Source organism: Ambystoma mexicanum, chromosome 3q, assembly GCF_040938575.1.
Source record: "Ambystoma mexicanum isolate Mex_15411 chromosome 3q, UKY_AmexF1_1, whole genome shotgun sequence".
NCBI lineage: Eukaryota > Metazoa > Chordata > Amphibia > Caudata > Ambystomatidae > Ambystoma > Ambystoma mexicanum.
This window is the reverse complement of record NC_090926.1, coordinates 871755042-871782640: the sequence shown is the minus strand read 5'-3', so window position 1 is coordinate 871782640 and position 27599 is coordinate 871755042. Positions and strand designations below refer to the sequence as shown.

General features: G+C 46.0%; 1 protein-coding gene across 1 annotated transcript in view; it reads right to left on the bottom strand.

The window, feature by feature from the left end:
* The window catches only part of RHBDL3 (rhomboid like 3), a 1128603-nt gene that overhangs the window by 1009562 nt on the left and 91442 nt on the right, over window positions 1-27599 (bottom strand). The gene's annotated exons all lie outside the window — the stretch shown is intronic.

Genomic DNA, 27599 nt, shown 5'->3' with positions numbered 1-27599 from the left:
GTGGGTCTGGTGGGAGAACAGAAAATGATGCTTGCCGAGGTCATTGATGAAAGGGTGGGGGACTGGGCGCTCTTCCCCTGGATCGAGAAGTGGCTGGCAAAGAGAGGGTCAGCAAATGGAGTGTTTGAGCATGACGAGGTCAAGTGGCATGGCGTGGTCCACTGGGAATGGATAGTTCAAGGAGGCATTGGACCTGCAAGAGAAGTGGAAATGTCAGCGGGGATCAGCAAGAGGCTTTGAGGGAAGTGCTGGAAAGAGGGGAGCTGACAAGGATGGATGGGCATGGGCTGCTGTGGGTCGGGGCTCTGAGTGGTTCCAGTTGCACATATATGAGTTGTAAGGATGTGGAAAAGCCAATCAACACAGGTGACATTGTTGTGGTTATAAACATTTATTTGCTATCCCTAACAATAAGAGGGTTTCCCTGCCCCAACTAAATACTAAGGGCTCAGTTAGTATGTCAGTTTAAAGCAAATAGTTCACCGTCCTGTGTCAAAACCTATTTCCTTCCATTACACTCTGAACTAACTAAGGAAAAAACATGGATCTTCTTAGTCCAAAAGAGTAACTCCTTTCTTCTGGACTGAGGCTTTGCGTTCACCTCCTGGTGATGGGAGGTGTTCTCCAGATTGCATAAACAATAAGTTCTAACCGTTTTCTTGGAGGATCTCTTCATCAATGGCAAGCACAGAAATGTCTCTTCAAATTACCTATTCTATTCACAATACCAGGAGTCATGGCTCTACTCTTGGCCTTCGTAGGCTTTCACAATTCACAATAACAGTGGTTATGGCTCTACCCTTGGCTATCTCAGGCTTTCACAGTTCACAATGCCAAGGGGTATGGTTTCTTCCCTTGGCCATCTCAGGCTTTCACAGTTCACAATGCCAAGGGGTATGGCTCTTCCCTTGGCCTTCTTAGGCTTTCACAATTCACAATGCCAAGGGGTATGGTTTCTTCCCTTGGCCTTCCTAGGCTTTCACAATTCACAATGCCAAGGGGTATGGCTCTTCCCTTGGCCTTCTTAGGCTTTCACAATTCACAATGCCAAGGGGTATGGCTCTTCCCTTGGCCTTCTTAGGCTTTCACAATGCCAAGGGGTATGGCTCTTCCCTTGGCCTTCTTAGGCTTTCAGAATTCACAATGCCAAGGGGTATGGTTTCTTCCCTTGGCCTTCTTAGGCTTTCACAATTCACAATGCCAAGGGGTATGGTTTCTTCCCTTGGCCTTCTTAGGCTTTCACAATTCACAATGCCAAGGGGTATGTGTCATGCCCCCTTCACACCTACCTAGCCCAGCGGCCTGCCAGCGGCAGAGCGGGTTGCGGGTTCCTTCCGCTGCTGCCTTCGCTCGGCTTCCGGGTGGGCGCCGCTCTCCGGGACTGCCTTGGCGCCTGTCTCCGTGGACACGTGGGGGCTTGCCCTGGCGCCTGCATGCGTGGCGAGGGTTCTGTTCCCCTTTGCGGTCCCTTGCTGGACGCAACGCCTCACGGAGAATGGTCACGTGACCCAGGAGCGGTCACGTGACCAGGAAGCTACATGTAACTCGGTCATGTGACCCGGAAGAACGCCTTAAAAAGGGATCAGCCCTTTCATTCATTGCTTCTCAGCTGTTCTCACAGCGTGTAGCTCTTCCTGTGCTCCGTGCCTCACTGTTTTTTGACCTTTTGGATTCCGGACCTCGTTACTCTTTTGGATTGCACCTGGTTTTGTTTCTTGGATCAAACTTGGACTGCCTATTGGTGTTACCTGGATTTTGGACCTTGCTTTTGGATCGCTCTTGGATTTGCCCTTTGGATTTGGTGTATTGTGAACTGCTTAGACCTGTGGACTGTACTCCTGGATTGCTTCTTCCCACCCCTTCTGGAATCAAGCCCTTGTTCCGTATATTACTTCCAGACCACGCTGGACCCTGCTACACAGAGGTCTCATTTTCTTTCCTCGGACCCTACTCAACCCTCCACTTCTTCAGGGGAACAGTTAGGTTCCACACTTTCATCGGTCACCCCAAGGGTGGGTGTTTTTCTATCTATCTGTGATGCTTGTTGAGGATACTTGTGGCTATTAAGCTAACCCCTTGTTTCCTTTGCAGCCATCCGGGACCCAGTGTTTCCTGTTCCTACCACCTGTGGCCCCAATAATTGTCTTTTCTATCTTCTCTGACTGGTACTTGGGGATGGAGGTATCCATAATCCACGTGGACCTCAGATCTTGACAGAATGGCTCTTCCCTTGGCCTTCTTAGGCTTTCACAATTCACAATGCCAAGGGGTATGGTTTCTTCCCTTGGCCATCTTAGGCTTTCACAGTTCACAATGCAAAGGGGTACGGTTTCTTCCCTTGGCCTTCTTAGGTTTTCACAATTCACAATGCCAAGGGGTATGGCTCTTCCCTTAGCCTTCTTAGGCTTCACAATTCACAATGAAATGGGTATGGTTTCTTCCCCTGGCCTTCTTAGGTGTGGTTGTAATCAACTTTCTGTATTTGGGGTTCCCAGGCCCTTGTTCCATCTGTAATTATTTCACCATACTCTTTCTTGTACTTGGGGTCTCAGACCTCTATTTGATATGCAGTTGTTCCTTTAAAGTCTCTTTTACAGGGTTACCTCCCAGCCTTGAACTCCAGGGTGCTTTTACCCTTCTTAAGGGGGTGCCAGATCTGTTCTCCATTCCCACCAGCTATCCCTTACCTTCAAGTTGCTTCTGTTTGGGCCTCAGCAAGCTCCAGGAGTCAATCTCTTCTGCCATGTGTTCTCCACATTGTCCGCCCCAGCCACGGCATCTCTGTACCTACTGCTATCTGCTTTGCTGGCATGCGTGGCACAGTCCTTTCTCTCCAGCACACCTCTATGGCCTGTTTCCAGCCCATGACAATATTGTCTAAATAGGCTCCAAAGAAACTCGAATAGGGTCTCAGTAGTTCGTCCATTAACCTTTGAAAGGTAGCTGGAGCACATGAAGTCCAAATGGTAATTCCCTAAACAGAAATAGTCCTCAGAGAATGGAGAATGCAGTCTTTTCTTTGTCTTCTGGATTGAAAGGCACTTGCCAATAGCCTTTGGTTAGATCAATTGTGGAGAGATATCTAGCTGAGGCCAGTCGATCAATCAGGTCATCAATCCTTGTCATGGGGTAATTGTTGAACTGGCACACAGCATTCAGCTTTTGGAGGTCTACGCAAAACCTCCATGATTGATCTGGTTTGGCTACTAAGACGATTGTGGAAGACCATGGGCTCTGAGAGGGTTCTTTGATGTCGGCTGCCAGCATTTTCTCTAGCTGCTGGAGGACTATTTCTTTACGAGCCTTTGGGATCCTGCATGGCTTTAAATGTATAACCTTCCCAAGGGGCGTGCAAATGTGATGATGCATCCCCTTGACTCTTCCTGGTTCTTCACTAAAGACGTCTGGGAATTGACTTAAGAGATCTTGAACATTCTGTTGATGGGAAGCGGAAAGATTGGATGGTATTAACTTAAGATCCTCCATCTCTTCAGCTAACAGACTGGCCATCATGATTGAAGAAGACTCCACAGGATTCTTCTTCAACTCCTTAAGGAGGTTGATATGATACACCTGGAACTTAGGTTTTCTATCATGGTTGTGATTTTTGGTAATTGCATGGACCAGTCTGTTCCAAGACCTCGTATAGCCCATGCCTCCGTGACAATATCTTATTTTTTGAGGTGGGAAGGAGTACCAGGACCTAATGTCCGATTGAAAGAGATTGGGCTGCCGTTTTTTGATCATAATGACCGTTCTGGGTTTCCTGGGTCATCAGTAAATGGGTATGGACTATATCCCTAAGATTAGTTGTGTGCTCTTTAATTCTTTGTGTTGTCTGGGACAAAGGTAAAGTAGCCTCCTCTCTTTCCTCCCAGTTTTCTCTAAGCATATCCAACACATCCCTGGGTTTGTGTCCAGGTAAGAGCGTGAATGGTGAGAAACCCAATGATGCTTGGGGGCTTTCCTAATAGCGAACAGTGCCCAGGGGACCATCGTATCCAAATTTCTTCCATCCGTCTCAACTAACATACAGAGAATGCTCATGAGGGGCTTATTAAAGCGTTCGATGAGGCTGTCGGCCTGTGGATGGTAAACAAACATTCTAAGAGTCTTAATCTGAAGGATATCCTTCATCTCGGCAATAAGTATACTCATAAAATTGGTTCCATGATGCATTAGGATCTGCTTTGGGAAACCTACACAGGACAGGAAGGGGATAATATGTTTTAATATCGGCTATTTCAATTTGGAAAAGCTTCTGGGTAACGGGTCACATAATCTAGGATGACCAATATGTATTTGTTCCCAAGATGTAAGGGTTCTAGTGGGCCCACAATATCTATGCCAATTCGGGAAAACGGGACCTCAGTGATAGGTAATAGGTAATAGTTGTAGCAGGGCTGGAGTTAGGATATGTGGAGCTGTTTTCTGACATACCGAGCATGTAGACACAAAGTTTTCTACATCTGCGTAAACTCTCGGCCAGTAGAATCTGCTTTTAACCTGTCCTTGGGTTTTAGCTGCCCTTTAAGTGTCCTGAGGTAAGGTGGGCATGGGGGCGATTTCCAATACAACCCTATGATGGCTTCTCAGGACTACAATTTGGGATTGTGGGGTAGCCTCCTCGGTAGTGTCTCCCCTATACCGCAACCCCACTTCAGAAACAAGAAGGGACCCTCTCTCTTCCTTCCCTCCTCTTCTGTTACAACTTTAAGGAAAGCATCAGCTGCCAAATGCCAGATCTGGCATGATTTCTGCCTCCTCAATCTAGCCTCCACCCTTGGTGTTTGAGTTCTTATTTCGGGGTTTGGTTCTACATCAGCTTTGCGGAATGCTTTTTCCCCTCTATCAGTTTGATCTTGATCTAACAAGTCTGGAAATATTGCTTTTTCTAAAATTCCATGGGAAACCTTATCTCCGAACTTAATATGTTAAGATTGTCATCTGTTATTCTGAAGTAGGATTTTAACATCTCCTCTATAGTCTCGATCCCACTACTGTCACCATATGTAAGGGTGTGGAAGAAGGAGATCGACACAAGCTGGCATTGTTCTGGCTATAAACCTTTATTTGGGTTAAAATAAGCGTAGAAATCCGTAACTGCCCCTAACACTAAGAGAGGTTTGCCTGCCTCAACTAAATACTAAGGACTTAGTCTGGATATCCGTTTAAAGCAAATAGTCCACCATCCTGTGTCAAAACCTATATCTGCCCCTTACACTCTTAACTAAGGAAAAAACGCAGATCTTCTTTGTCCAAAAGAGTAACTCCCTTCTTCTGAACTGAGGCATTGTGTTCACCTCCTAGTAATGGGACATGTTCTCCAGATTGCATAAACAAAATGTTCTAACAGTTCTCTTGGAGGATCCCTCCGTTAATGGCAGGCAAAGCAAAGAAAGTCTCTTGTAATTACTTATTTTATTCACAATGCCAAGGGGAATGCTTTCTTCCCTTGGCCCTCTTAGGTTTTCCAGTGTCTCTGTTATTTTCAAGGTGGCCCTGGTTTACTATCCTGCCAGGTACTATGTTTGTTCATATTATGGCTTCTTGGGTCAGTATAGCAGACCTGGTTCACTGTCTTGCCAGGTACTGTTATTGTTCATATCATGGTGGTAATAACCTCTCTGTATTTGGGGTTCCCAGACCCTTGTTCCATCTGTAATTATTTCTTCATACACTTGTACCTAGGGTCCCAGACCCCTACTTTATATGCAGTTGTTCCTTTAATGTCTTTCACAGGTTTCCCTCCCCGCCTTGAACTCCAGGGTATTTTTACCTTTCTTAAGGGGTTCACAGATCTGTCTCCATTCCTACCAGCTAGCCCGGCAAGACCCTACCTTCAGGGAGCTTCTGTTTGGGCTTCGGCCGGCCCCAGGAGTTGATCTCTTCCAACCCGAGATCTACGTGGCATCCACCCCAGCTACGGCATCTCTATACCTGCTACTGCCTGGGACTCTGCTTTGCCGGCATGAGCAGTGCTGTCCCTTCTCTTGAGCAGACCTCCGTGGTCTGCTACCATCAGGGCAAAGGGTCCATCTTCCTTCTGCCCTTTCTGGAGGTTTCAGCTTCCCGCCTCGTGTCTCGGTTCTTCGGGTCTCCCTTCTCCCCTTTTTATGTACCAGCTGCTTACTGATTGTCCACATTGACTAGACTGCTGGAGTTGGTCCCCGGAGCACTCTCCATTACTCTGCGTCTCTTCTTCGTCCCAGTACTGATGTTATTTCTCTCTATTTCCAAGCAACTAGGTTGCTTGGAATCTTCTTCTTCACAGTACTTTTGCAGGATCCATACAGGGAGACCCTTATCTTCCTCGTCTCAGTACTTTAGAAGATGTTTGGATGCTCTACCTTCCATAGGTAAATGGAAGAGTGTGACACCATGTTACCCTGTATAAAGTAAGGAGATGACGTAGGGTATGGGGTATTTACGGTATACTGCGTTCTTCCCTGATAACCGTCCTCAGTCCCACCGGGGGGATTCCCTCCCATGAGATCCACCCACTTAGTTCCACCTCCAGGGGGACTGCTGGGTAGCGGTCTCACCTCCCTGGCCTCATGGGCAGGGGCTCCCCCTAGGGAAGCAGGGACGATATCCACATGGAATGGAGAGGCAGGGCACGTCACACATCGGGGTCTGAATGACCCGCTTGCCTCCTCATCACGCCAGGCGAAACAGACCACTTTCAAGGTACCTACCAAAGTCGTGACGCTTTGCCACAGTATCCGACGTTTCTCAGCCCCTTACTTCTCTTGGTGGCGGTTACCCTGGAGATTGGGGTCAACAACATCAAAAGTATCAACAACCCAGCCTTTGCCTACAATTCCCAGGAAACCTACCTTTTGCGTGTAGTTCCGACTATTCGGAACGTGAGCTCTGACGGGCTTACGGCGCTCCGCCTCCTGGGTAATATTAGGCACTGCAGCGGGAAGGACGCTGCTTCTGATTAACGTTGCAACAGGCATCCGAAGTTTCGTCTTCTGTGCCTTTCCTAATCATTGCCTTCCCGTGTACCAGTTCCTGTTTTCCATTTACGGACTGCCTTGAGATTTCTCAATTCTTCTGCCTACACGTGTATCAGACCTTTGCCTGCCCTACGGTTTGCTTGCTTCCTGATTCTGTACTGTCTTTAGCCCGCCTGTGTACCAGACCTTGCTGCCTGTCCACTGGATTGCCTTTCACTGTTTTTCCCATACAGAAACTATCTGTCCTGAATTACCCGACCACCGCCTTCACCTGGTTTTCCTCACCTTCCCAGCTGACTCCAAGTTCTCAGCTTCAACCTCTCAAAATCGAGGGTGAGTTCTTCCTGTTACAATTTCTACTTGGAACATTTGTGCTACTGAAACATGGTTACCTTATTTATGTAGCCTCCTGCAATACTTCACCTTAGGTATACTGTGAACTGTACCCTTCATCAATTCAAGTGTTCTTTTGTGGATTGTTTTGTGCTGAGAAGTGCACCAACCCGTATCTAGTGCGCTCCTCGTGCCGCCCGGGTATAGCATCCCTACTAACCTTCCTGTTTATTGTTTTGTACTTCCGTTGTTTTCTAGCCTGGATTGATTAGGTTATTTCAATTCCTGTTCTGGTAAGACCTCCTTAACTCTTCTTTATTATATCCTATCTGAAACCATCAAAATAGAATCTAATATATTTTCTATACTTACAGGGGAAATTCCATCCTTGTTCTTTTCAATTACAAAGGGAGTGGGTGACCCAGGTACTTCCTGCTTTTGTGAGCCTTTTCTTGTGGTGATCTTTGCCTCACCAAGTATTTACCATTTGTCTTTTTCTTTTCAGCTGGGTCCGTGGCGGTGTGTTCTCCCCGCTCTTTTGGGTGATCGGTCTCTCTGTCTGCGATTAAGCGCAGCAGAGAGTCATATCATCAAAAAGAGCTTATTTCCCTCAACAGAGAGGAGGCTCAGGTGGAGGCTCCATCTCGAGCTCTTCAAGCAACATCCAGTACAACCATCCTGGTCGCTTGCCCTGACTACTCGCCGGCCGGTGAGTAACAGGGCATGGCTTGGGGGTGACCTGAAGACAGCACAATTTGTTGAGAGACCAGAGGGCACAGCAGTACCCCAATGACCTTTTGCCCACAGTGCAGGGGGAGAGAAGGAGGCAGGACCCTGAATGAGAGTCGTCCCAGGCAGAATGGTGAGTAATTCGAGGAATGTGAAAGAGGTGAGGGATAGAACATTAAAGCCTCTGTGAGGGGCATGACTTTGAGCCAGTGTTCAAGGGAAGATGTGGTGGTAACAGGGCCCCTGAATGGAAGGTGCAGATTGGCTGGTGTAACTTGTTTGACAGAGAAAAGTGGAAGAATGAAGTTCGGGGAGTGATGTGGGGTGAAGAAGTTGGGAATGGGAGGAATGAGGAATACACTAGGGTGATTATGGGTAGGGGAATTTGAATAGAGTGCCCAATTGGATCCAGAGAGTGATCACTTGGAGATTCAGGCAAAAGCTGGAAGAAACTTGAGTGCGAATGGACAAGAGTGTGGTGGTTTGGAAAGATGAGGGTGGGGTTGAGAAGGAGGTCAGGCTGCTTTATATGGGGTTGTTATGCTATTGCCAGAACACTTTTCCAGGAAACCAAAGAGAAAACATGGTCTGGAGACTTTGTGGAAATCTGAAGGTGCTGCACAGGGAGATATTCAGAAAGGGGGGCATAAATGGGACGAGACGAGTTAATAACGAGGCCCAACTGGACCTCTGAGATGCCGATATCTGAGAACATATAATGGAAGAGGTTCCCTAAACTAAACTTGAGCTCATGAAATATATGGCCAGTATTGTGAAAGCAGAAGTACATTTTATAGATGTTGCCTTGCTTCAGTACAATGAGTAGTTTTGCTCCAGGATGGGGGAGGATCACTCAACAGAGTAGGGGGAATTAGGGTACCATCCATGGCTTCAGTGGAAGGCACTGACAAGGCATGTGGTGGGCATGCAGGTGAATAGTGGGCTGCTGGTGCCTGAAATGCTGCTTCCATCCTGTCCTCCTCTGCAGCGGGAGAGGGTAAAGGCAAGCTGACATCCATACTGAGAGCACTTGCTGGGCATTTAACAGGTACGTGAACCAGGATGGCCCGTAGATACAAACACAAGTGTTGTATGTGTGCGGGACACCATCAGTTAATACAATGTTACGCACACAGGGGTGGGGGGCGTAGGAGCAAAGCATACAAACAGGAGGAATGGTAGGTGGGGAATGTTGGGGGAAAAGCGTGATGGCTGTTAAATTGGACCTGTTATGTGCATGAATGGCTCACTATCCTCACAAGGCCAGTGTGCATTTGCTTGACCTGGGCTTTAGAAATGATTTGTATACATATACAGCATCCTGAAAGTGGGCAGGTGTTCAGCGAATTTGTAATTGGTAGGTGGGTAACCTGCGGCCCTACCAATAATTTGGCCTATGACTCCCTGATGCCTCTTCATTCTCTGTTTAGGGTTCATGGGAGTTGTAGGCCAATACATTTGGAAGGCCATAGGTTGCCCACCACTGTGGGGTTGTGGAACATTGCAAGTTGAAAAGAAGCACGGTAAGGGAAGATGGCAGGCCCCTTTGCATGGTTGTCATTGACAAACGTTGTGATTTCCCCATTGTGCCTAAAAAAGAGAATTTGTGTTTGATACGTCGCTTGTCATGGACAGATGGACAGTCGATGAATGACTACATTGCTCTGGAAGATAGTTCAGTGGCTTACTCAAACATTGATGGAGAGGTTGCAGAAACATTGAAGTCTGACATCAAATGTGAGTGTCGGTTGTTGCCGGTTCACCCGGAGGACTTTTATCTGCCGCTCATTTACTTTGGTGGTAAACTGAATAAGACAAAGCTCATGGGATGTTTGGTGGCCATCGCAGTGTTTGAATGCTTTAGCGTGTTTCTGGATTTTGCCTTTACCTAGTGGTGCGGCATCCCTGAAGGTGTTACATTGTTTGGACAATTACTTGCTGGAGTGTGGTGCAGGGAGATTGCACAAGTTTGTCCCATGTTATTCAGGAGTAGGCAGATGAGCTGCGCAGGGTATTCACACAGGAATAGATGGGGATACCTTCTACGGTATTAACTTTCCTGCAGGTAGAGTTGTTTGGTTGCTTTGGAGTCAAGACTACTGAAAGATCCGTCAGTCATTGTATGTCTTGCACCTTGAAGTGGCCAAGCCTACAGAAGAAGGCTGAGGTCCGCATTTATTAGCAGCTATCAGACCCCTCAATTTCACGTGCAAGGTGGTTGCGCCCGAGAGAGTGTTTTCCAGGCAATTGGTGATGTCGCTTGGAGGTGACAAGAAGCCACACCACAGTGCATGGATGTCAGCCAAGCTAAAGCGGCATCTCGATGGTTGGTTGGAACTCGTCGAGGGTGACAGTGGAGCGTCCACATAGATACCTTCTTTCAGAGTGATGTGGGATGCAAAGATCTTTTCTGGAGTGTCGGCAGTGTCCAGTTTGAGAACTCACTTGAATGGCAGATAGTGCGTGGGAAACTGTCTCAGATCAGGGAAAAGGAAGAGGCACAGTGTAGCTTTTCTTGAATTCTTACTGGTATTAGTGGCACTCTATGTGTGGGTGATAAGTGACATGACAGAAGAGACATGACACGAGACAGACAGGACCGAAGCTGTGGTGCATAACGAGAGTGTGCATGCAGCAGTGAATCAGCAGATCATGACAACTGTTGAGGTGACACATTTTTGGAAAGGTTGCTAGAGAGCATAATCTTTGGAGGTAAACACGCGCCTGGGGGAGACAATAGCATTGCTGATGCCTCGCCTCATTCACAGAAGTCGACGCTCTGTTGACTGGCACTGGAGGAAGAAGGATGGCCTACCTGGTGCTGGAGAGACTGTGGGTTCAGTTGCTTGTGCGGTCTCTGGCACTTTTGATGCGCTCAGCCCCTAGCCTGGGCTGCATGCAATTTCTGGAAAGTGTGTTGGGGTTTATTCATGGTAGCTATGTCAGCAAAGATGGCAGGTGCGCTTGTGTGAAGTGTCTTGGAAGTGTCCTGACAGTTTGGCAGCACTCGCTTTGGAATTGTACTCAGTGATACTTTCATTGGGCTTGGAGCTGAAACTGGCCCACAACGCACCAGTGACTATAAAACTTGCGGCAACGCGCCTGTGCGCGTCTGAAGTGTCTTGTCCTGACAGTTTGGCAGCACTCGGAATTGTACTCAGTGATACTTTCATTGGGCTTGGAGCTGCAACCCGCCCACAACGCACCTAGTGACTGTAAAACTTGTGGCAACGTGCCTGTACGCGCGCGCCTGCGTGATGTGCTTTTCTCCTGACAGAAGAAAAACGTGTGAGCAATAACCTGCGTAAGTTCTTTTCTTCTCTGCAGTACTGCGAGTTCGCTGTCATATGATGTAAAGCTTGCAGAGCAAATCCACTGCGGAGCCCATATTGTTTCACCGTGACAAGTCAAGGATAGTAACGGATAGGATGACCATCCTTTCATGCGGGCGGAGACCAGAGCCGCTGAAATCAGTGGAACCGAGAGGGTCCGAAGGAAACGTCTCTTTTTGTTAAACCAATTAGGGCTGCTCAGCTGGAACGCTCAAAAAGTAACGATTGTGTAGTAGTGAGAATAAACTCGGAATACAAAAGACACTGACATCAAAATTGCTGTGCATTCAATATCAAACTCTAGCAATATAGGAGCAGCAAACCCTGCCAGGGTAAATGCCACTGCGATCCCACCTCGGGCCGTTAGCGCTCAGCTGCACAACAAAAAAGATAGGCGCTGCAGGAAGTAACTGCAAAACTTCCGGTGACGTGGGCTGAGACCAAACAGATAATAGAAATGGAAATAGGACATCATTTTGAACATATCTCAGACGAGAGATTCATCCTCTGCTTTGGGCTCCAAAAGGACGTCACATCAAAAAGCAATGCAAAATGTGTTCCCTCGCATGAGTGCAAGCACAGATAGGCGAACAATTATTGAAAGGATGAACAACCAAGAGACCAGTCAGGAGGGTTAGATTATCGACGGGAACTTGCTGAACGTAAACCTTGCGACGCTATCTCCTGTGGAAATGTCCAAAGAGTTGGGGGTTCTTAAACTGCTAATAAATGCAATGGATTAGATGATAATCCATTCGTTTAGACAAACTGTCCTCCATGCTGGCAGAATATACGACAAATGGGGCTGCTGCCCCACAATGTCTACACTACACATTAAAAGAGCGTGATAATAGCGTAGACGACTTCACCGTCTATATCCGCTATTAATATGGCGCTGAGTTTTTAAAAATGATTTGTGTTTAGTCAACAAGGGACTTTTCATAATTTACGTTCGAAAATCCATGATTACATAAAATACAATGGGGGTCATTCCGAGGTTGGAGGTAAGGAATTACCGGCAACGGTAAGGGTGCCGATGCCGGTAATCCCTTACCTCCGTATTCCGAGGTCCCTTTGCGGGTCCTTCCTTACCTCCTGCTTTTAGCAAGAGTAAAGTACGGGACCCGCAAAGGTACTTTGGAGGTAATTACGGTACCGTAATTTACGGTGCCGTAATTACCTCCTTCCCCATTCCCATTGAGCCCTATGGAGCAGAAATGGGAATGGGGAAGGGCAAAAGGTGAATGGGGAATTAACGGTCCCTCCAACCCTGGAATGGACCGGTAATTACTCCATTCACCATGCCGGATTTGGGACGGTTTCGGAGGCAACCATGGAGCTAATTACTCCATGGTTAGCTCCAAACCCGGAATGAGGCCCAATGTGTATAAAAATCCAGACAGAAAAATACATATAAAGGAAAATAAAAATAGAAGAAATAAAAGAAGGGAAACAGAATAAAATAGACAGTTTAGACACAGCTCAAGGGCATACGCAATCGATACAACCTAAACTGAAAAGGTGCCGCTACATCATCAGTAAGTTCATCACATCCTCATTGATGCCAAGACCTTCCCCGCACTATTAAAGAATGATGGTTTCAAGTTCCTTCAACATTCTTATTACTTCCAATGCTACAAATGTTTCCCTCCCGGCAGACAATCTATTGCAAAATTCATCTGTGTCCAACCAAACAACATTATGGACAAAACGAGAGAAATGGTTCACTCTTTTCTCTTTCGCAGCCACACATGATATTAAGAGATGTTTCACACTTTGTTGTGCGTCAAGCTCGCACAGATTGCACAAGTCCTCCAATACGCTGCCTTTATTCCTAATTCTCCGCTTTTCTCTCGTGTTGAAGATGTTCAGACGAAACCTCAAGAATTCCCCTCTCCCCCTGGCATCTCGAAAAACGCGTAAGGTAAGGTAACATGAAATCTCTTGATTTATCGCAAATGGAGACATTCTTGAAAAACGTAACGTCGGAGAACTGTTCCTTCGTTGTGACCCAATCATTCTGCCATAACATTTTTTTTCCATTTCGGGGATTCTCTATCAACACCTTTTGAGTTAAGTCACAACTAATTAGCACATTCCTCACTTCTTCCTTTAGTGCTGTTAGGAACCCATTTTCATCTTGATTCAGAAGCTGCCCCACATCCTTGTACAACACATTTTTTGGGGGACTCATGATGGAATTATATAGCATCACCCTTCTCCATACCATGTGGGACTGCAGAGATTGTAAGCTCAATTTACAACGTAGGCATGCCATGGGGAGTGGCATAGGTACATTTAGTACTCATTTCCAAATTTGGCCTTCGATTCTAGCCCAATTGATCTTTGCAGCCACATTGTTATTCTCAATGCCATACATCAACACCGGGACTACCTTGCTCTTATAGAATTTAATAAGAGGAAGCAAAGTAAATCTGCAGTATGAATGTAGTATCTTTTTCATTTAGCATATTAATTGGGTTACTTTTCCCAATTCGTCCATTTCTGATTTGTTTTTATGAAGGACTAGACCTTATGATGAAACCTAGGTATTTAATTTAATTCAATACTGGGAGGGTCTGGGAGTATAAAACCACCCAAATCTAGAGGTCTTTTTCCTTTTCGAGTGGTTACATACCATAACAAATGTCTTCTTTAGGTTCATAACCAAATCATTTGTCAGAGCATATTTGCCAAATGCTGTGATCAGACGGTGTAGGCCCACAGGTGTATGATCTACCAATACATAGCAAAAACAAAGAGGTGATGGCTGGAAGGTCTAGAATTAATCTTAACCACTGGCAATGCTCTGGTCAACCCTCCAGACCACCGTTCTTCGCCTGCCAAGCCATTACAGAAGGGAAAGACCATATGCAAATCAGGCTTGGCCCCACCCCAAAAGGGGCAGTCCAGCCCGAACTGCTAGGCCACATCCCTTCTGCACGAGACCACAAGCATCCCCAAACATGTTTCGCCCTTGTTGGGGCTCATCAGTGAGGAGTAGCTTGGGTCTCTAGGCCCAGCAGGCACGGGACCCAAGTCTGGGCATACCCGTCCCACTCGGGGTGACATAGCAAAAACAAAGAGGTGATGGCTGGAAGGTTTAGAATTAATCTTAACCACTGGCAATGCTCTGGGCAACCCTCCAGACCACCGTTCTTCGCCTGCCAAGCCATTACAGAAGGGAAAGACCATATGCAAATCAGGCTTGGCCCCACCCCAAAAGGGGCAGTCCAGCCCGAACTGCTAGGCCACATCCCTTCTGCACGAGACCACAAGCATCCCCAAACATGTTTCGCCCTTGTTGGGGCTCATCAGTGAGGAGTAGCTTGGGTCTCTAGGCCCAGCAGGCACGGGACCCACGTCTGGGCATACCCGTCCCACTCGGGGTGACATAGCAAAAACAAAGAGGTGATGGCTGGAAGGTTTAGAATTAATCTTAACCACTGGCAATGCTCCTTCCAGCCGTCAACTCTTTTGTTTTGCTATTGTCACCCCGAGTGGGAAGGGTATGCCCAGACGTGGGTCCCTTGCCTGCTGGGCCTAGAGACCCAAGCTACTCCTCACTGATGACGCCCAACAAGGCTGAAACATGTCTGGGGATGCTTGTGGTCTCGTGCAAAAGGGATGTGACCTAGCAGTTCGGGCTGGACTACCCCTTTGGGGGTGGGACCAAGCCTGATTTGCATATGTTTTTTCCCCTTTTGTAATGGCTTGGCAGGCGAAGAACGATGGTCTGGAGGGTTGCCCAGAGCAATGCCAGAGGTCAAGATTTATTCTAAACCTTCCAGCCGTCAACTCTTTTGTTTTGCTATTGTCACCCCGAGTGGGAAGGGTATGCCCAGACGTGGGTCCCTTGCCTGCTGGGCCTAGAGACCCAAGCTACTCCTCACTGATGACGCCCAACAAGGCTGAAACATGTCTGGGGATGCTTGTGGTCTCGTGCAAAAGGGATGTGACCTAGCAGTTCGGGCTGGACTACCCCTTTGGGGGTGGGACCAAGCCTGATTTGCATATGGTTTTTCCCCTTTTGTAATGGCTTGGCAGGCGAAGAACGATGGTCTGGAGGGTTGCCCAGAGCAATGCCAGAGGTCAAGATTTATTCTAAACCTTCCAGCCGTCAACTCTTTTGTTTTGCTATTGTCACCCCGAGTGGGAAGGGTATGCCCAGACGTGGGTCCCTTGCCTGCTGGGCCTAGAGACCCAAGCTACTCCTCACTGATGACGCCCAACAAGGCTGAAACATGTCTGGGGATGCTTGTGGTCTCGTGCAAAAGGGATGTGACCTAGCAGTTCGGGCTGGACTACCCCTTTGGGGGTGGGACCAAGCCTGATTTGCATATGGTTTTTCCCCTTTTGTAATGGCTTGGCAGGCGAAGAACGATGGTCTGGAGGGTTGCCCAGAGCAATGCCAGAGGTCAAGATTTATTCTAAACCTTCCAGCCGTCAACTCTTTTGTTTTGCTATGATCTACCAATACTGCATTATGCGCATAGGCCAAACCATTTCCCTTTGTTGTACCTAATGAAAGGCCTATCAATGCATGGGGTCTTAGTGATTCCCAGAGGTCTGCCAGAAATAAACTGAAAAGGCAGGGGGCTACTATGCAACCCTGTCTGAGTCCTTTTTCCGTTGTTATCGTCCGGGACAAATGTCCCTCCAACTCCAGTCTCACTTGAATAGATGTTCTCTTATGAAGATAAATTAGGATAGATCGTAACCCCTCCAGGATTCCCCAATGTTTTAGTTTTAAACATAATGTGACCCTATTTATTGTGTCGAAAGCCCTAGACAGGTCAATCCACACTCCATAAACCGAGAGGTCAGACTTCCAACTCAGATTCTTCAGCGTGCTTGAGAGGCCTTTATGGAAGCCAGTTTGAAATTTGGAGATGATATTGGCCCAGTCTGCCCAGTCTTCCAGTTCTTTTAGAACTAGCATTGCGAACATTTTATTCTCAATGTCCATCAGGGCGATCGGACGATAGTTCGAGGGGTTCAACCCGTCCACCTTTTTATGGATTAGGATAACAACCACCGGATTCCAAATTACTGGACATTTCTTCATAGCCATGATGTTTTTAAAGAGATTAAAGAGGATAGAGGTCCATTCTCTCACTGAAGTTTTCATAATTTAATTAGTGAGGCCATTTGGGCCTGCAGCTCTTGATGCAGATGAGCTACATATGAGGCCCTCTATCCTCTCTTCATTGAAGAGAATGTCCCATTTGGCATTCTGCCATAGCTCACAATCCATGGGGTTGCTTTCCTCATAGATATCCCCAAAATATGTTCTCGACTCCTGTTCGGGAATGACATTAGACTGAACTAAGACTTGGGCATGACTTTCAGGGACGTCATTTCACCAAAATGCCAGGCGTTGCGAAAGTGACATCACACGACCCTTGACCCCTGATGACATCACAGGAAGTGATGTCATTTGACCCCACCCCGAAGTGATATCGCGGGAAGCGATGGACCACGACCTTTCACCCTTGACAAAACAGGAAGTGGCATCACATAGCATTGTACACTACGAAAAATATTGTTACGATATCACTATAATGTGATGTACATTTCATACAAGAATGGATCGCTATATGTATCATTAAGTGCAGTGTGTATAGGCCCATATTACCAAATTACTGTGAATGCAAGCAGACGTCCATAACCAAATGATAATGATGTGTTATTATATAGCACTTACGCTTAAACGCTTTCTGTAGAAATAATATACACCCAATATCACCCAACCTGTGTTGGTACTCATTTATCGACCTCAGAAGGATGAAATGCTTAGTTGAGGCATTTAAGAACAGACTAAATCAGTGACTCACCCATGAAGTGTGCCTGAAATAAACCTTTAATGAGTCTAGAAATTATTGTATAGAATTCCAGAAAGACACATTATTTGGTATTTCTATTCTTTCTTATTTAGGGTCAGTGCTGAAAGTGTTAGACCTGTGGCACTCCTGTTCTTATTTTTCTTCTTTTTTTTAAGGGCCCTGAACAAGAAAGTCAGCCACTCCAGAAGTAAAGAGCCACATGGTGGTGGCCACAGCCCAGGAGCTTGCATTACAAAAATAAAAAGGGAGACCACAGAGGTCGCAAGGGAGACCTCAGAGGTCACAGTTGCGACCTCTGGCGACCCCTAAACGACGTCCTTGATGACTTGGAGTATGATTGAGGCTCCAGAAGTTCTTTGAGTTGCGTTCTGAAACAGCCTTCAGCATGATCAACCCATCCTGACGGTTTCTCTCAGACTATTTTTATTTGGATCAGTTTCGATAACTATTAGATAGATCTTTCTTCATCTGCTTAAAGACCTCTATGTTGAGGTCTTCGACTGCGAAGAAACACATTTTTCTTCTTAATCCCCTGTTACGGTCACAAGTCTCCTGATGGTGCTGAGTTTATTTGTGTCATTATATGACAATATTACGTTATAGCTAGAAGCTCATTCGTTGCAACTCAGTGAACTGAAATTGACTATGGGAGATCTGCGTACAATTACTCAGTTTAATCACTAAATCAGTAGAACAATTGAAGCATCTTAGTGAAATAAAATCTATGCTTATAAACATGCAAGCATTTCTTCCAAATAAAAAAGAATCTCACTTATTGGGACTAAAATTATTAATTTAAATCAACATCTAGTTGCCTCAAACAAAAAGAATGAGCCTCCTAGTCAAGAATCAGACCCTAAGAAGATGCTGCCAAAGAATGCCAAACTCAGAAGCATAGATGAAAGATAGGAAAAAGATGTAGCCCTAAATCCAGTCTTGGGGTTAGTTAAGTCAAACGCCAAACCTGGCTTTTGCTGCAAACTATCTCCGGTATGGTCAAAAAAGCCAATAAAAAGTCTAAGAATACTATGAAAAATCTAAATCGAAGGAATTCGAGGAAGTTGCTTAGTAATTTACACTTAACCGAGGCAAAGGCGGTCCTGGCACAGCCCAATGAGACTAATAGGCTTAAACAATGGGAGTCAAATCTCTCGCTTAACCAGGCACGTGGAGTAAATGGACCGCTCCTGATGCTATTTAATCAATCAAATCATTTCCGAAAGATGAAGGATACATGTGGAACTGGACGTAAGAGCTCAACAACTATAGAGAATGGAGTAATTGTAAGAGCAGAGTCAGAGGTTCAACGTACAAATGCTCCGAAGGCCTAAAGATGACAATCATCTACCTTCAATTTCGACTGCTCAAGAAAGCAATTTGAATACCCATCACCCAAGCTCATGAACACATCAAAGGTGTTCAGAATCCTCATTGGATCAGGATCCATGTTCAGAGATAAGTACAAATAACAATACCTCTGTTTCTTATGCGAAAATAGTGGAATATGGTCTTACTAAACGTACAAGCTATCAGGGCACGCCACAGGGTCCCCCTTTTCCCGGGAAAGTAGTTGAAAGTTTGACTAAAATAACAATTTACACCCATGTACCAATGATACCTGGTGGACAATATCATTCATTAAGAACCATCAATAATATTCCAGAAGTGCATTGAGAGTAGTAGGAAGACTCCTCAACAATGTATTTAACAGTGGAGCTATTAGTCAGATCAGAGACTAATGGGATATTAAATCGTTCATACATTTTAAGTCTCTTCCATGAAATCCTTACATTACGAGTACTTGCTTCGAAAGATATTCATTTGCTATACTTTTTTTAATGACTTTCGGACTGACATAAGAGAGCTATGCTTAATAACTGAACTAGTGGTACAAAAGCTATTGGCCGAAACAGAAGCCCTATATCAGATGGGGTGCAATATGTATCCCTCAAAAAATAGGAAGTCTGCAATAAAAGAAGCTGGTTCAGATTCAATGTGCTTGAGACTCTTAGAGGAGAAACCTTATCGACTAAAAATAACTTGCACTAATAATTTGGATAACAAGCGCTATGTGCATATTTGCATATTTAAAAGGTAACCAATATGAGGAAAACGGATCCCTAGAGCAACTGCGATGGCTCCCCAACAGTCCCTGTAATGGCTTTAAGAAATTAGGTATGGAGTGATAAAATCGTGGCAAAAATATTGCATGTAAAAGAAATCGCGGCAAAAATGCTGTGGTTTGACCCGTTAAAGTCGTACCCCATTACACCATTTAAGGTAAGCGGGCCTTAAATGGTATATGGGTCTGGGGGTTGCGGGGGTCCCTCCCGCATCCTTTACATGGATTGCGCCATCAAAACCACAGCATTTTTGCCGCAATATTTTGTGTTCACTGCCATTTTTGCCCCGATGTTAACACATGGAACCAGAAATTAGGAGACAGAGGAACAGGGCAATAGTAAATTGTTTAGACTCGTTGTTGATGCTCAAAAGCTTAACATGGAATACTAGATGCTTTAACAGCTTTAGAAATAAGGAAGAGGGGGCACATATATTTAAACATTATCATTTAGTATTTTTACAGGAAAAAGAACCCATAGTTGTTGATGGGTTCTCGATAATTCAGCAAATGGTCTCGAATCCCAAGTAATGAGGTACTTGATAGGATGGTACCTGTAGTTGGTGAATCCACTGGTATTCTACTGTCAATTGCCTTTTTGAAAAGGCTTGTGAAAGTTAACCCAATTTTATTGATAAACATATACTGGAACCCAGTGGTAACAGATTCATAAATGTTCATAAGTACATTGAATAATATTTTAGAGTTTGTTTTGGTGGAGTATAATGGTCGAGATGTAATTATGAGTGGAGATCTGAATGCGAAGTGTTTGCAGAAAGATGCTGTGAAATCAATTGGGAAAGTAAAATTTGGTGTAAAGTGGAATACGTTTTAAGGATTGGAACTTAAGTATAGTTAATGGTAACGTCCAAGGTAATTGTAAAGAGCTATACACTTGGAAAAATGGCGCCTTACACGCACACATAGATTATTTGATTTTATTGCAAGACTTGTTTAACAAATGCACAAATTGTAATATACCGGAGTGGTTTTTAAGTGACCATAATCTTGAGCGGCCGTCTTTTCTACAGACATACAATTGAAGCACAACCTAGGATGCATAACTCTTAATGCGCCACAAGGAGGAAACCGAATTGTGAAATATTTTCCTGTTATGGGGAGCTTAAATGATCGTTTGGCTAAATGTATAGACTCGACTACGATAAAAGAGAAATATGAATCCATAGCCCCTTGTCACTTTATGGGTTTTTTGTGGAATGGACAGCATAGAAATAGGGATAAGGTTAGGAATAAATCCCAGGGGTGTCACGGCTTCAATACTAACATTCTATATAGAAAGAAAGAGTTACGTTAAACGTTAAAAACATTAAAAAAAATGAGAATTGCCTGGGAAGCAAGAAAATGTAAACAACCTTAGTACCCATCACTCACGTCCACGGGATTACACTGAAAGGTGATTGGCTCATTTCTGAGCCATACCTCAGTGTAATCCCATGGACGCACGTATGTGCACTGCCTGTGTTCATTCCCAGCGGGGGCGTGACAGCCCCTTAGCCAATGAGGAGGCTGGAAACAGGGCAATCCCCGCTCCGAGCCTTCCCATGGCTGGAGGCTGCCTTCGTCCCCCGCTGGAGACTCGGGTAAGTTTTATTTTTCCTCCACCCCCCCTCCCCTGCAAACTTTCCCCTCCGCACCCTCCCAACCCCACTTACCTTCTTTTTTCTTCTTTTCACGGTAGCGAACACGCTGGGAACACTTCTGTTCCCAGCGCATCCGCTCCCGATGGCCGCCATGGAAAGGGAAAACTGACTACGTTTTCCCTTTCCCAGTGGCCATTTTATTACTACCCCAGTCTAATGGGCCGGGGTACTAATGGCTATAGGCCCCTTGACAGCGGGCCAATACCGCCCACTGTAATGCTCCCAGGACCTCGTTAACTATGGGCCCCAGGGGCATTACCTGCGGCGGTATTGGCCCGCTATCTCGGGGCTTATTGCCACAGTTTAGAAACTGGGTTAAAGCCCATAGATATCTCCAATTGCAGAAAGATGAAGAATCAATGTCCAGGAAAATCATCACACGAAATGCACAAAACCTTTGGTCCCTGATTAATCAGATGGAGCAAGTGCAAGAAAAGATGCAGTGTAACCCTGTAAATGAGGATACATGGTATAACAGGATAATATTTCACAACTAACATATAAGTGTGGATGCTAATTTGCGATGCCCTTCCCAATGCCTCATTTAAATGTGACAATTGACATAAACCAAAAGCTTAATTTTTGTTAAGATGGATTTCTAGAATTCGGTTTGGTGGACTGATTTTAGGAGGCCACCCTAGTTATAGTGCACAGGGAACTCTGTGCCGTTAGCCAAAACCCAATAAAGGTATATTGATGAGCAGTCAAGGCTTAGTCTCAGGAGAGTGTGAGTGGGGTCAGGGGCCCTATATGAGTCCCCAGAGTATGGCACACAATAGTTCAATTTAGACGGTGAAGTATAAAATACAGTGTATTATTACAGGCCGTCTGAACACACTGGCAAATAAATCAAACCGGTAGTATTATCACACAACACTCTATGATACAAATATATTCAGTCACCATAGGTCAAACAGACATAAAATAACTTAATCAACAAAGCAGGTTTTTTAGATGCAATAAATGATGGGAACCAGATCACAAGACAATGGGCCTCATTACGAGCTTGCCGGTCTGGATACAACAGTACCGGTAAGCTTTCCGGTACCGTTGTATCCGGACCAGCAAACTCTGAGTTGACCTGGCGGAATGAAAGGCACCCGCGAGCACAGCATGTCGGACGCACAGGCACCATTTTAAACGGTGTCTGTGCATCCGGCTTCCCCATTCCCATTGAGCCCTACTGGGCACAAATGGGAATGGGTAAGATTTTTTGTCCGGCGCCCAGGAATGGGCAAATACCGGGTCCGGCAAGGCCATAATGACCCGGTAATTGCCCATTTCTGGGTGGCGGAAAAAATTGAACACAGGCGGCAGCCGTGCCTTCATTACAGGCACGGCTACCGCCAGCCTCGTAATGAGGCCCAATGTCCTAACTTAAGGAATCCAACCAATAAGATGAATGGGGCCCTGTTCCCAAAAGCCACAGGAGCCACAATGTTTCCCACCAGAATGATGTTTCTGTAGTTAGGATTCAACACACTTGGGTTGGTGATAGATTTAAAGTTCCACAACAGTTTTACCAGAGGTAAGTGTTTACCTTTCTTTCACACCCAAGGGTAACCCAGGTGCAGGATACCCAATCCAGGCTCGACGACCAAAAGGTGAGTGGAATGGAATAAGGAGACAAAGGGCCTCATTCTGAGATTGGAGGCAACCATGGTGCTATTAACACCATGGTTGCCTCCAATACCGGTATCGACTCCAACCTGGTTCAATGGGGATTTACCGGTGTAGTCCGACCTTTGCAGGTCCGGTAAGTCCCCATTGAAAAAGGCAATCCCCATTCCCATTTGAGCCCCCATAGGGCTCAATGGGAATGGGGAGGGAGCTAATAACAGTACCGTTATTTGCTCCCTGGTCCCTTTACGGCTCCCGCTAAGGGCGCCTGGTAAAACCAGGCACCCATAGCAGGACCCGCTAAGGGTGCTCGTAGTAGGGCGCAAAGGGATTACCGGCACCAATGTCCTTAACGGTGCACGGTATCCCTTTGCGCCCTACTCGGAATGAGGCCCAACGAATCTTGTTTCCAATGCTATCCTTTGGAAGACAGGGGAAGGAGGTGTAGGCACACTGCGATTAGTTAACCCTCTGACACCTATTTTGCCAGATACCTTAATGGATCACCTGACGATTACGGAGGCTCGATCTTCTGCTGTTTGTTCCAGTGAGAGGTACCCAGAAGTTGCTGGTTTGAGGATTCTTCTGGTTCTATGGAAAAGCAAGATGCAACCTTTTTTTGGAGAAGAAATGCAGAATCCACTAAAGCAGACCCCTTAAGGCCACTTCACAGGTTGAACGCAGGTGAGTTCCAGCGACAACCTCTGCAGACAGGCGATAACAGGTGACCTTCCAGTCGAGGTCACAGCAGCTGCTCTAGAACAGGCTCCGGTGAAAATCTGAAATTCTGGGCGAAGGATGGGAGAAGGCTGCGAGTCTGCAAGTGTCACACGCTGGCAACCACCACAGTTACAGACACAAATTCAGAACGGCGATGCTTCTGGTGAGGTAGCCCACAAGAGAGTAAATCAGTCCACTGGGCAGTCCAGGTATTCTTCCGAAGGGCAGATTCCTCGAGAAGGTGTCAGTTCCACTATCCCAAGGGCTGGCTACTGGAAGGAATGCTCGACCACTTCAGGAGTTGTCTTTGGATCTTCAGCAGGCTACTCTTTTTCGAGAGATTCTTGCCTCCAACAATGATCTGAAGAAATGGCTGCAGAGGTCCTCTTCTTATACCAATTCCGAGCTGAAAGCAAGTCCAAGTCCACCAAAGGTAAGGATCTGCACCCTTCAAACATCCAGTAGTTTTCCAATCAGGGACAACTACATTTGTCCCACAACTAGACTTTCAGGCACCAGTGATGTGGACTGGAAATAGACAGTTCCCGCCCCCTTCCTGGGCCACACAGAAACGGACACACACGAAGACAGCACTAGCCTGCGAAAGCTGCAGCTTTACTGGGCAAGTGCATGATCTTGTAAGGATTTTCCTGGCCTGAGAAGGCAGGAAGCTGGCCAATCTACAATATGATCAAAGAACAAGCGAAAAATCTTGTGGCACTGCCCTTTTAGGTTAATAGACACTTTTAGTAGCCAAACGCACATGTGCACACCAAAAAGAATGCAAAAACAGTAAACATGTAACTGCATCCATCAGCTTGCCTTTAGGCACATATAAATGTAACCAAAAATCCCATGTGTAAAAAGCAAGGGTGACACAAAAGTATCCCCATTGCACTGCACTGTAAGGTGGTGGTGTGGCAATGTTAAAAAGTACAAGAATTAAAAAGGGAAACATAGTTTGTCACTGTTGATAGTCTGAAGGAGTGATCATTTCACCCATAACAATGTGCAAAAGGCAGGGGAAGAGAAGCTGAAGGCTTTACTTCTCTTCAAAAAGTCAGGTCAGGATAAAAACCGAGACAAACGAATGGGGGTCCATAGGAAACTATGGAGGGAAAGTTAGCAAAAATAATATCTAACAGTTCGCCATGAGGTTACATGAAATAGGCATGCTTAATTGTGCTGTTGAGAGGCGTGAGTTGCATAGGCTTGCCAACTAGTAACAGCGTGCAGAGTGTGGTGTCAGGGGGTGGCATGTGCCGAAATTAAGAGATGACTTGCCGTACCGCCCAGTCCTATTATGGCAGCCTGGGTGTATATCTCATAGGCTTCCGCTATAAGGGTCAGTCTGAATATCGCAGGTTGGAAGTCCAGCAGGGCCGACTCAGCCCTTCATCCTTCCGCGGTTGATGAACGGAATACCATTAAAGCGGGCATGCATAATAACACCTACTTTTGCAGTGCATAGAAGTGGTCCACCTCTGGCATGATGCACTCATATAAAGGTGGCATTATTATTTGATAACAACGAGGAAGTCTCTGTCATTATGTAAGCTAATAACGCTTGCTGCGGAAGCATGATGTAAACTAACGCGAATTAACGTTAATGTTAAAAACTGCCATGCGTCATGTGACAAAAATAGGCTAGGCCTTTGTCATGCGATGTTGCGAGTGAAAAAACATGGTGTGAAATATTCTGAGGCAATTTGACACAAAATAAGGCGGCAAAGATTTCGCACTCCCTCTGAACACTAGTAAAATACAGAATTTGTTTTACGCCTGCTTTTGCCCCAGAGTCTTAAAGAGATTCCGGACCCAAGTTTGCAAGATCCCGGCCCTGGGCAGGGGGTCCTACGCATAGTAACTGGGGACATGGAAGGCCCCTGTAAATCTGCATTAGGGAATGGTTTATGAAAGAGGCTGATGCTATGGTGCAAAACGACCTACACAAGTGTAATTCTATCCCCAAGTAGCGCGTCCTCCGCTTAGTGCATTTTTGGGGCACCCCTGAAGGCACCTGACTTTCCACTGCGACTGTTCTCCTTGAATGGCTGCATATTATCATCAAGTCAGACTTTTCAGAAGGACCAACATATATGCAAATAATAGCCATTGAAATGTATTAAATCTGCACCCCGAGACTTGCGAGTTACCGGCGCAATAGAAATGACTAAATAAAAAATAAAATAAAATAATTACATATCACAATGTAACACAGATATCCTGAACATGATATGCCAGCGTTGCTATGTGGAGCTTCACGAAGCCCCGCCCTACTTCCCACAAAATGCTACTTTTGACTCGTCCGGTGTCCTGGGTCCACTACAATGTTTGTAAATCTTTTTCGGGAGTAATGGTGCTGCCTGGTATTGATGTGTACGGTTTGTAGAAAACAATGAATAATTCTGATAGAAAGGGGACAGGCCCAAATGGACATAGGAAAAAGGCAGTTAGTCTGTTAGACATATGCACTTTACGCATGGGGAAACAGAGTTTCCGCATGTACATTCATATAAGCAGTAAGTAGTATGAATTTATTTGCACTAGTGCTAATGTGCACATGCCTTTGTACATACACAATCTAGCTTTGCACATGTACACAATTCAGATTGCGGTCTCTAGACCCTTCCCATAAAACCCGATCCACCAACGGCTGCAAGACTCACGTTGCGCGACGCAAAGTACGTCTGGTTTCGGAGAAGCGGACTGCAGAGTGTAAGGAAGAGGCAGCGGTATGGGTAAGCAGTGGGGGCAGGTTGAGTTTGGTGGTGGTGGTGGAGCTGCACAGCAGGAAGTGTGGCAAGGGGGTGGGTCTAAATAAACAGACAGAAGTAGAAAGACCCACTTTGCATGGGCTCCTTCATTGGCGAACTTCCGTAATGTTGGTCGTTGGTTTGTGGTCTTCAGACCCAAGCCAAAAATTCAGTAATTCTTCCCATGACGCTGCGTTCCATGCATAGACATTCATTTGTACTATGTTAAGGGCCCGATTCATGAAATAAAATTACGTGGAAAAAGGGGCGCTTGCAAGCAAAATGCGCTCAAGCACCGTTCGCCGATTCATGGAACAAAATGCGCAGAGCTTACCTGCGAATTGCACTGATTACCTGTGGGTCCAACACGTCACTGCGACACCACGAATGCCTTGCGCGAGATGCTTATGTAAGGCGCATACCGTCATGCGCAGTCATATAAAAAGGGGGCAGAACATGTGGAATGGGGAACAACAAGTGTAAATGTGGGTGTAACGTGGGAATTACCATGGTAAAATACTTGCAATGCCCACACTCGCACTAACAACACGTATTCATGGAATCGAACAGGGCACACCGGCGTGCGGAAAAAGAGGCGCTAATCCGGAAACACGTCCGCCACACGAAAGCAGGTGTATGCATCACTGTGCACTAAAAACAATGCATAAAAATGGCACATGAAAAACCAAAACACGTATACAGCTACGATGATGAATTTACAATTTTTCGCAGCAGTGATCGTGGAACCCCGCAGGAGGAGGATAGCCAGGGCATGCATTTTTTTACCCATGACCAGCCTTTTTGGGATGCCTGATGACCAGGTCTATGGCAGGTATAGGTTTCAACCTCATATCATATTAGACCTGGTCACGGAGTGGGAAGATGACCTCACATCACCCACCCTGTACTCCCAAGCACTGAGCCCCTTGAAAAAGGTGCTCAATGTACTGCATTTCTCAGCCACTGGGTAATTTCAGCAGACAACTGCCGTAGTCGGGGGCATTTCACAGGCCACGTAGTTACGCTGCCTACACCAGGTGTTGGCAATCATAACTACACACCCCTCAGTGCGCAGGCGTATATACATGCCCAGAGCACCCATAGAAAGGCAGTATGTGGTCCAGGACTTTTACAGGGTGGCGCACTTCCCTAAAGTGCTTGGTGCCATTGATTGCACCGATGTGGCCCTACGTCCACCAAGGGTCACAGAGCAAATTTATCACAATCACAAGCACTGGCATTCTATCAATGTGCAGGTTGTATGTGATGCCAAGGTAATCATTACCTCTGTATATGCAAACTAGCCAGGGTCCACCCATGATAGTTTCATATTCTGCTAAGGATTTTAAAGATGCAGCACACTCCAGACCAAGACTCTTTCTACTGCCCAGGGGTGCAGCACACAATAAAACGCTTTTAAGTTTATTTCATTCAGATTAGATTTTTTGAGAAGGCAGCCAACCCGTCTCACACCCCCCTTAACATACACCCTGTGTCGCAATGGACCATGAACCA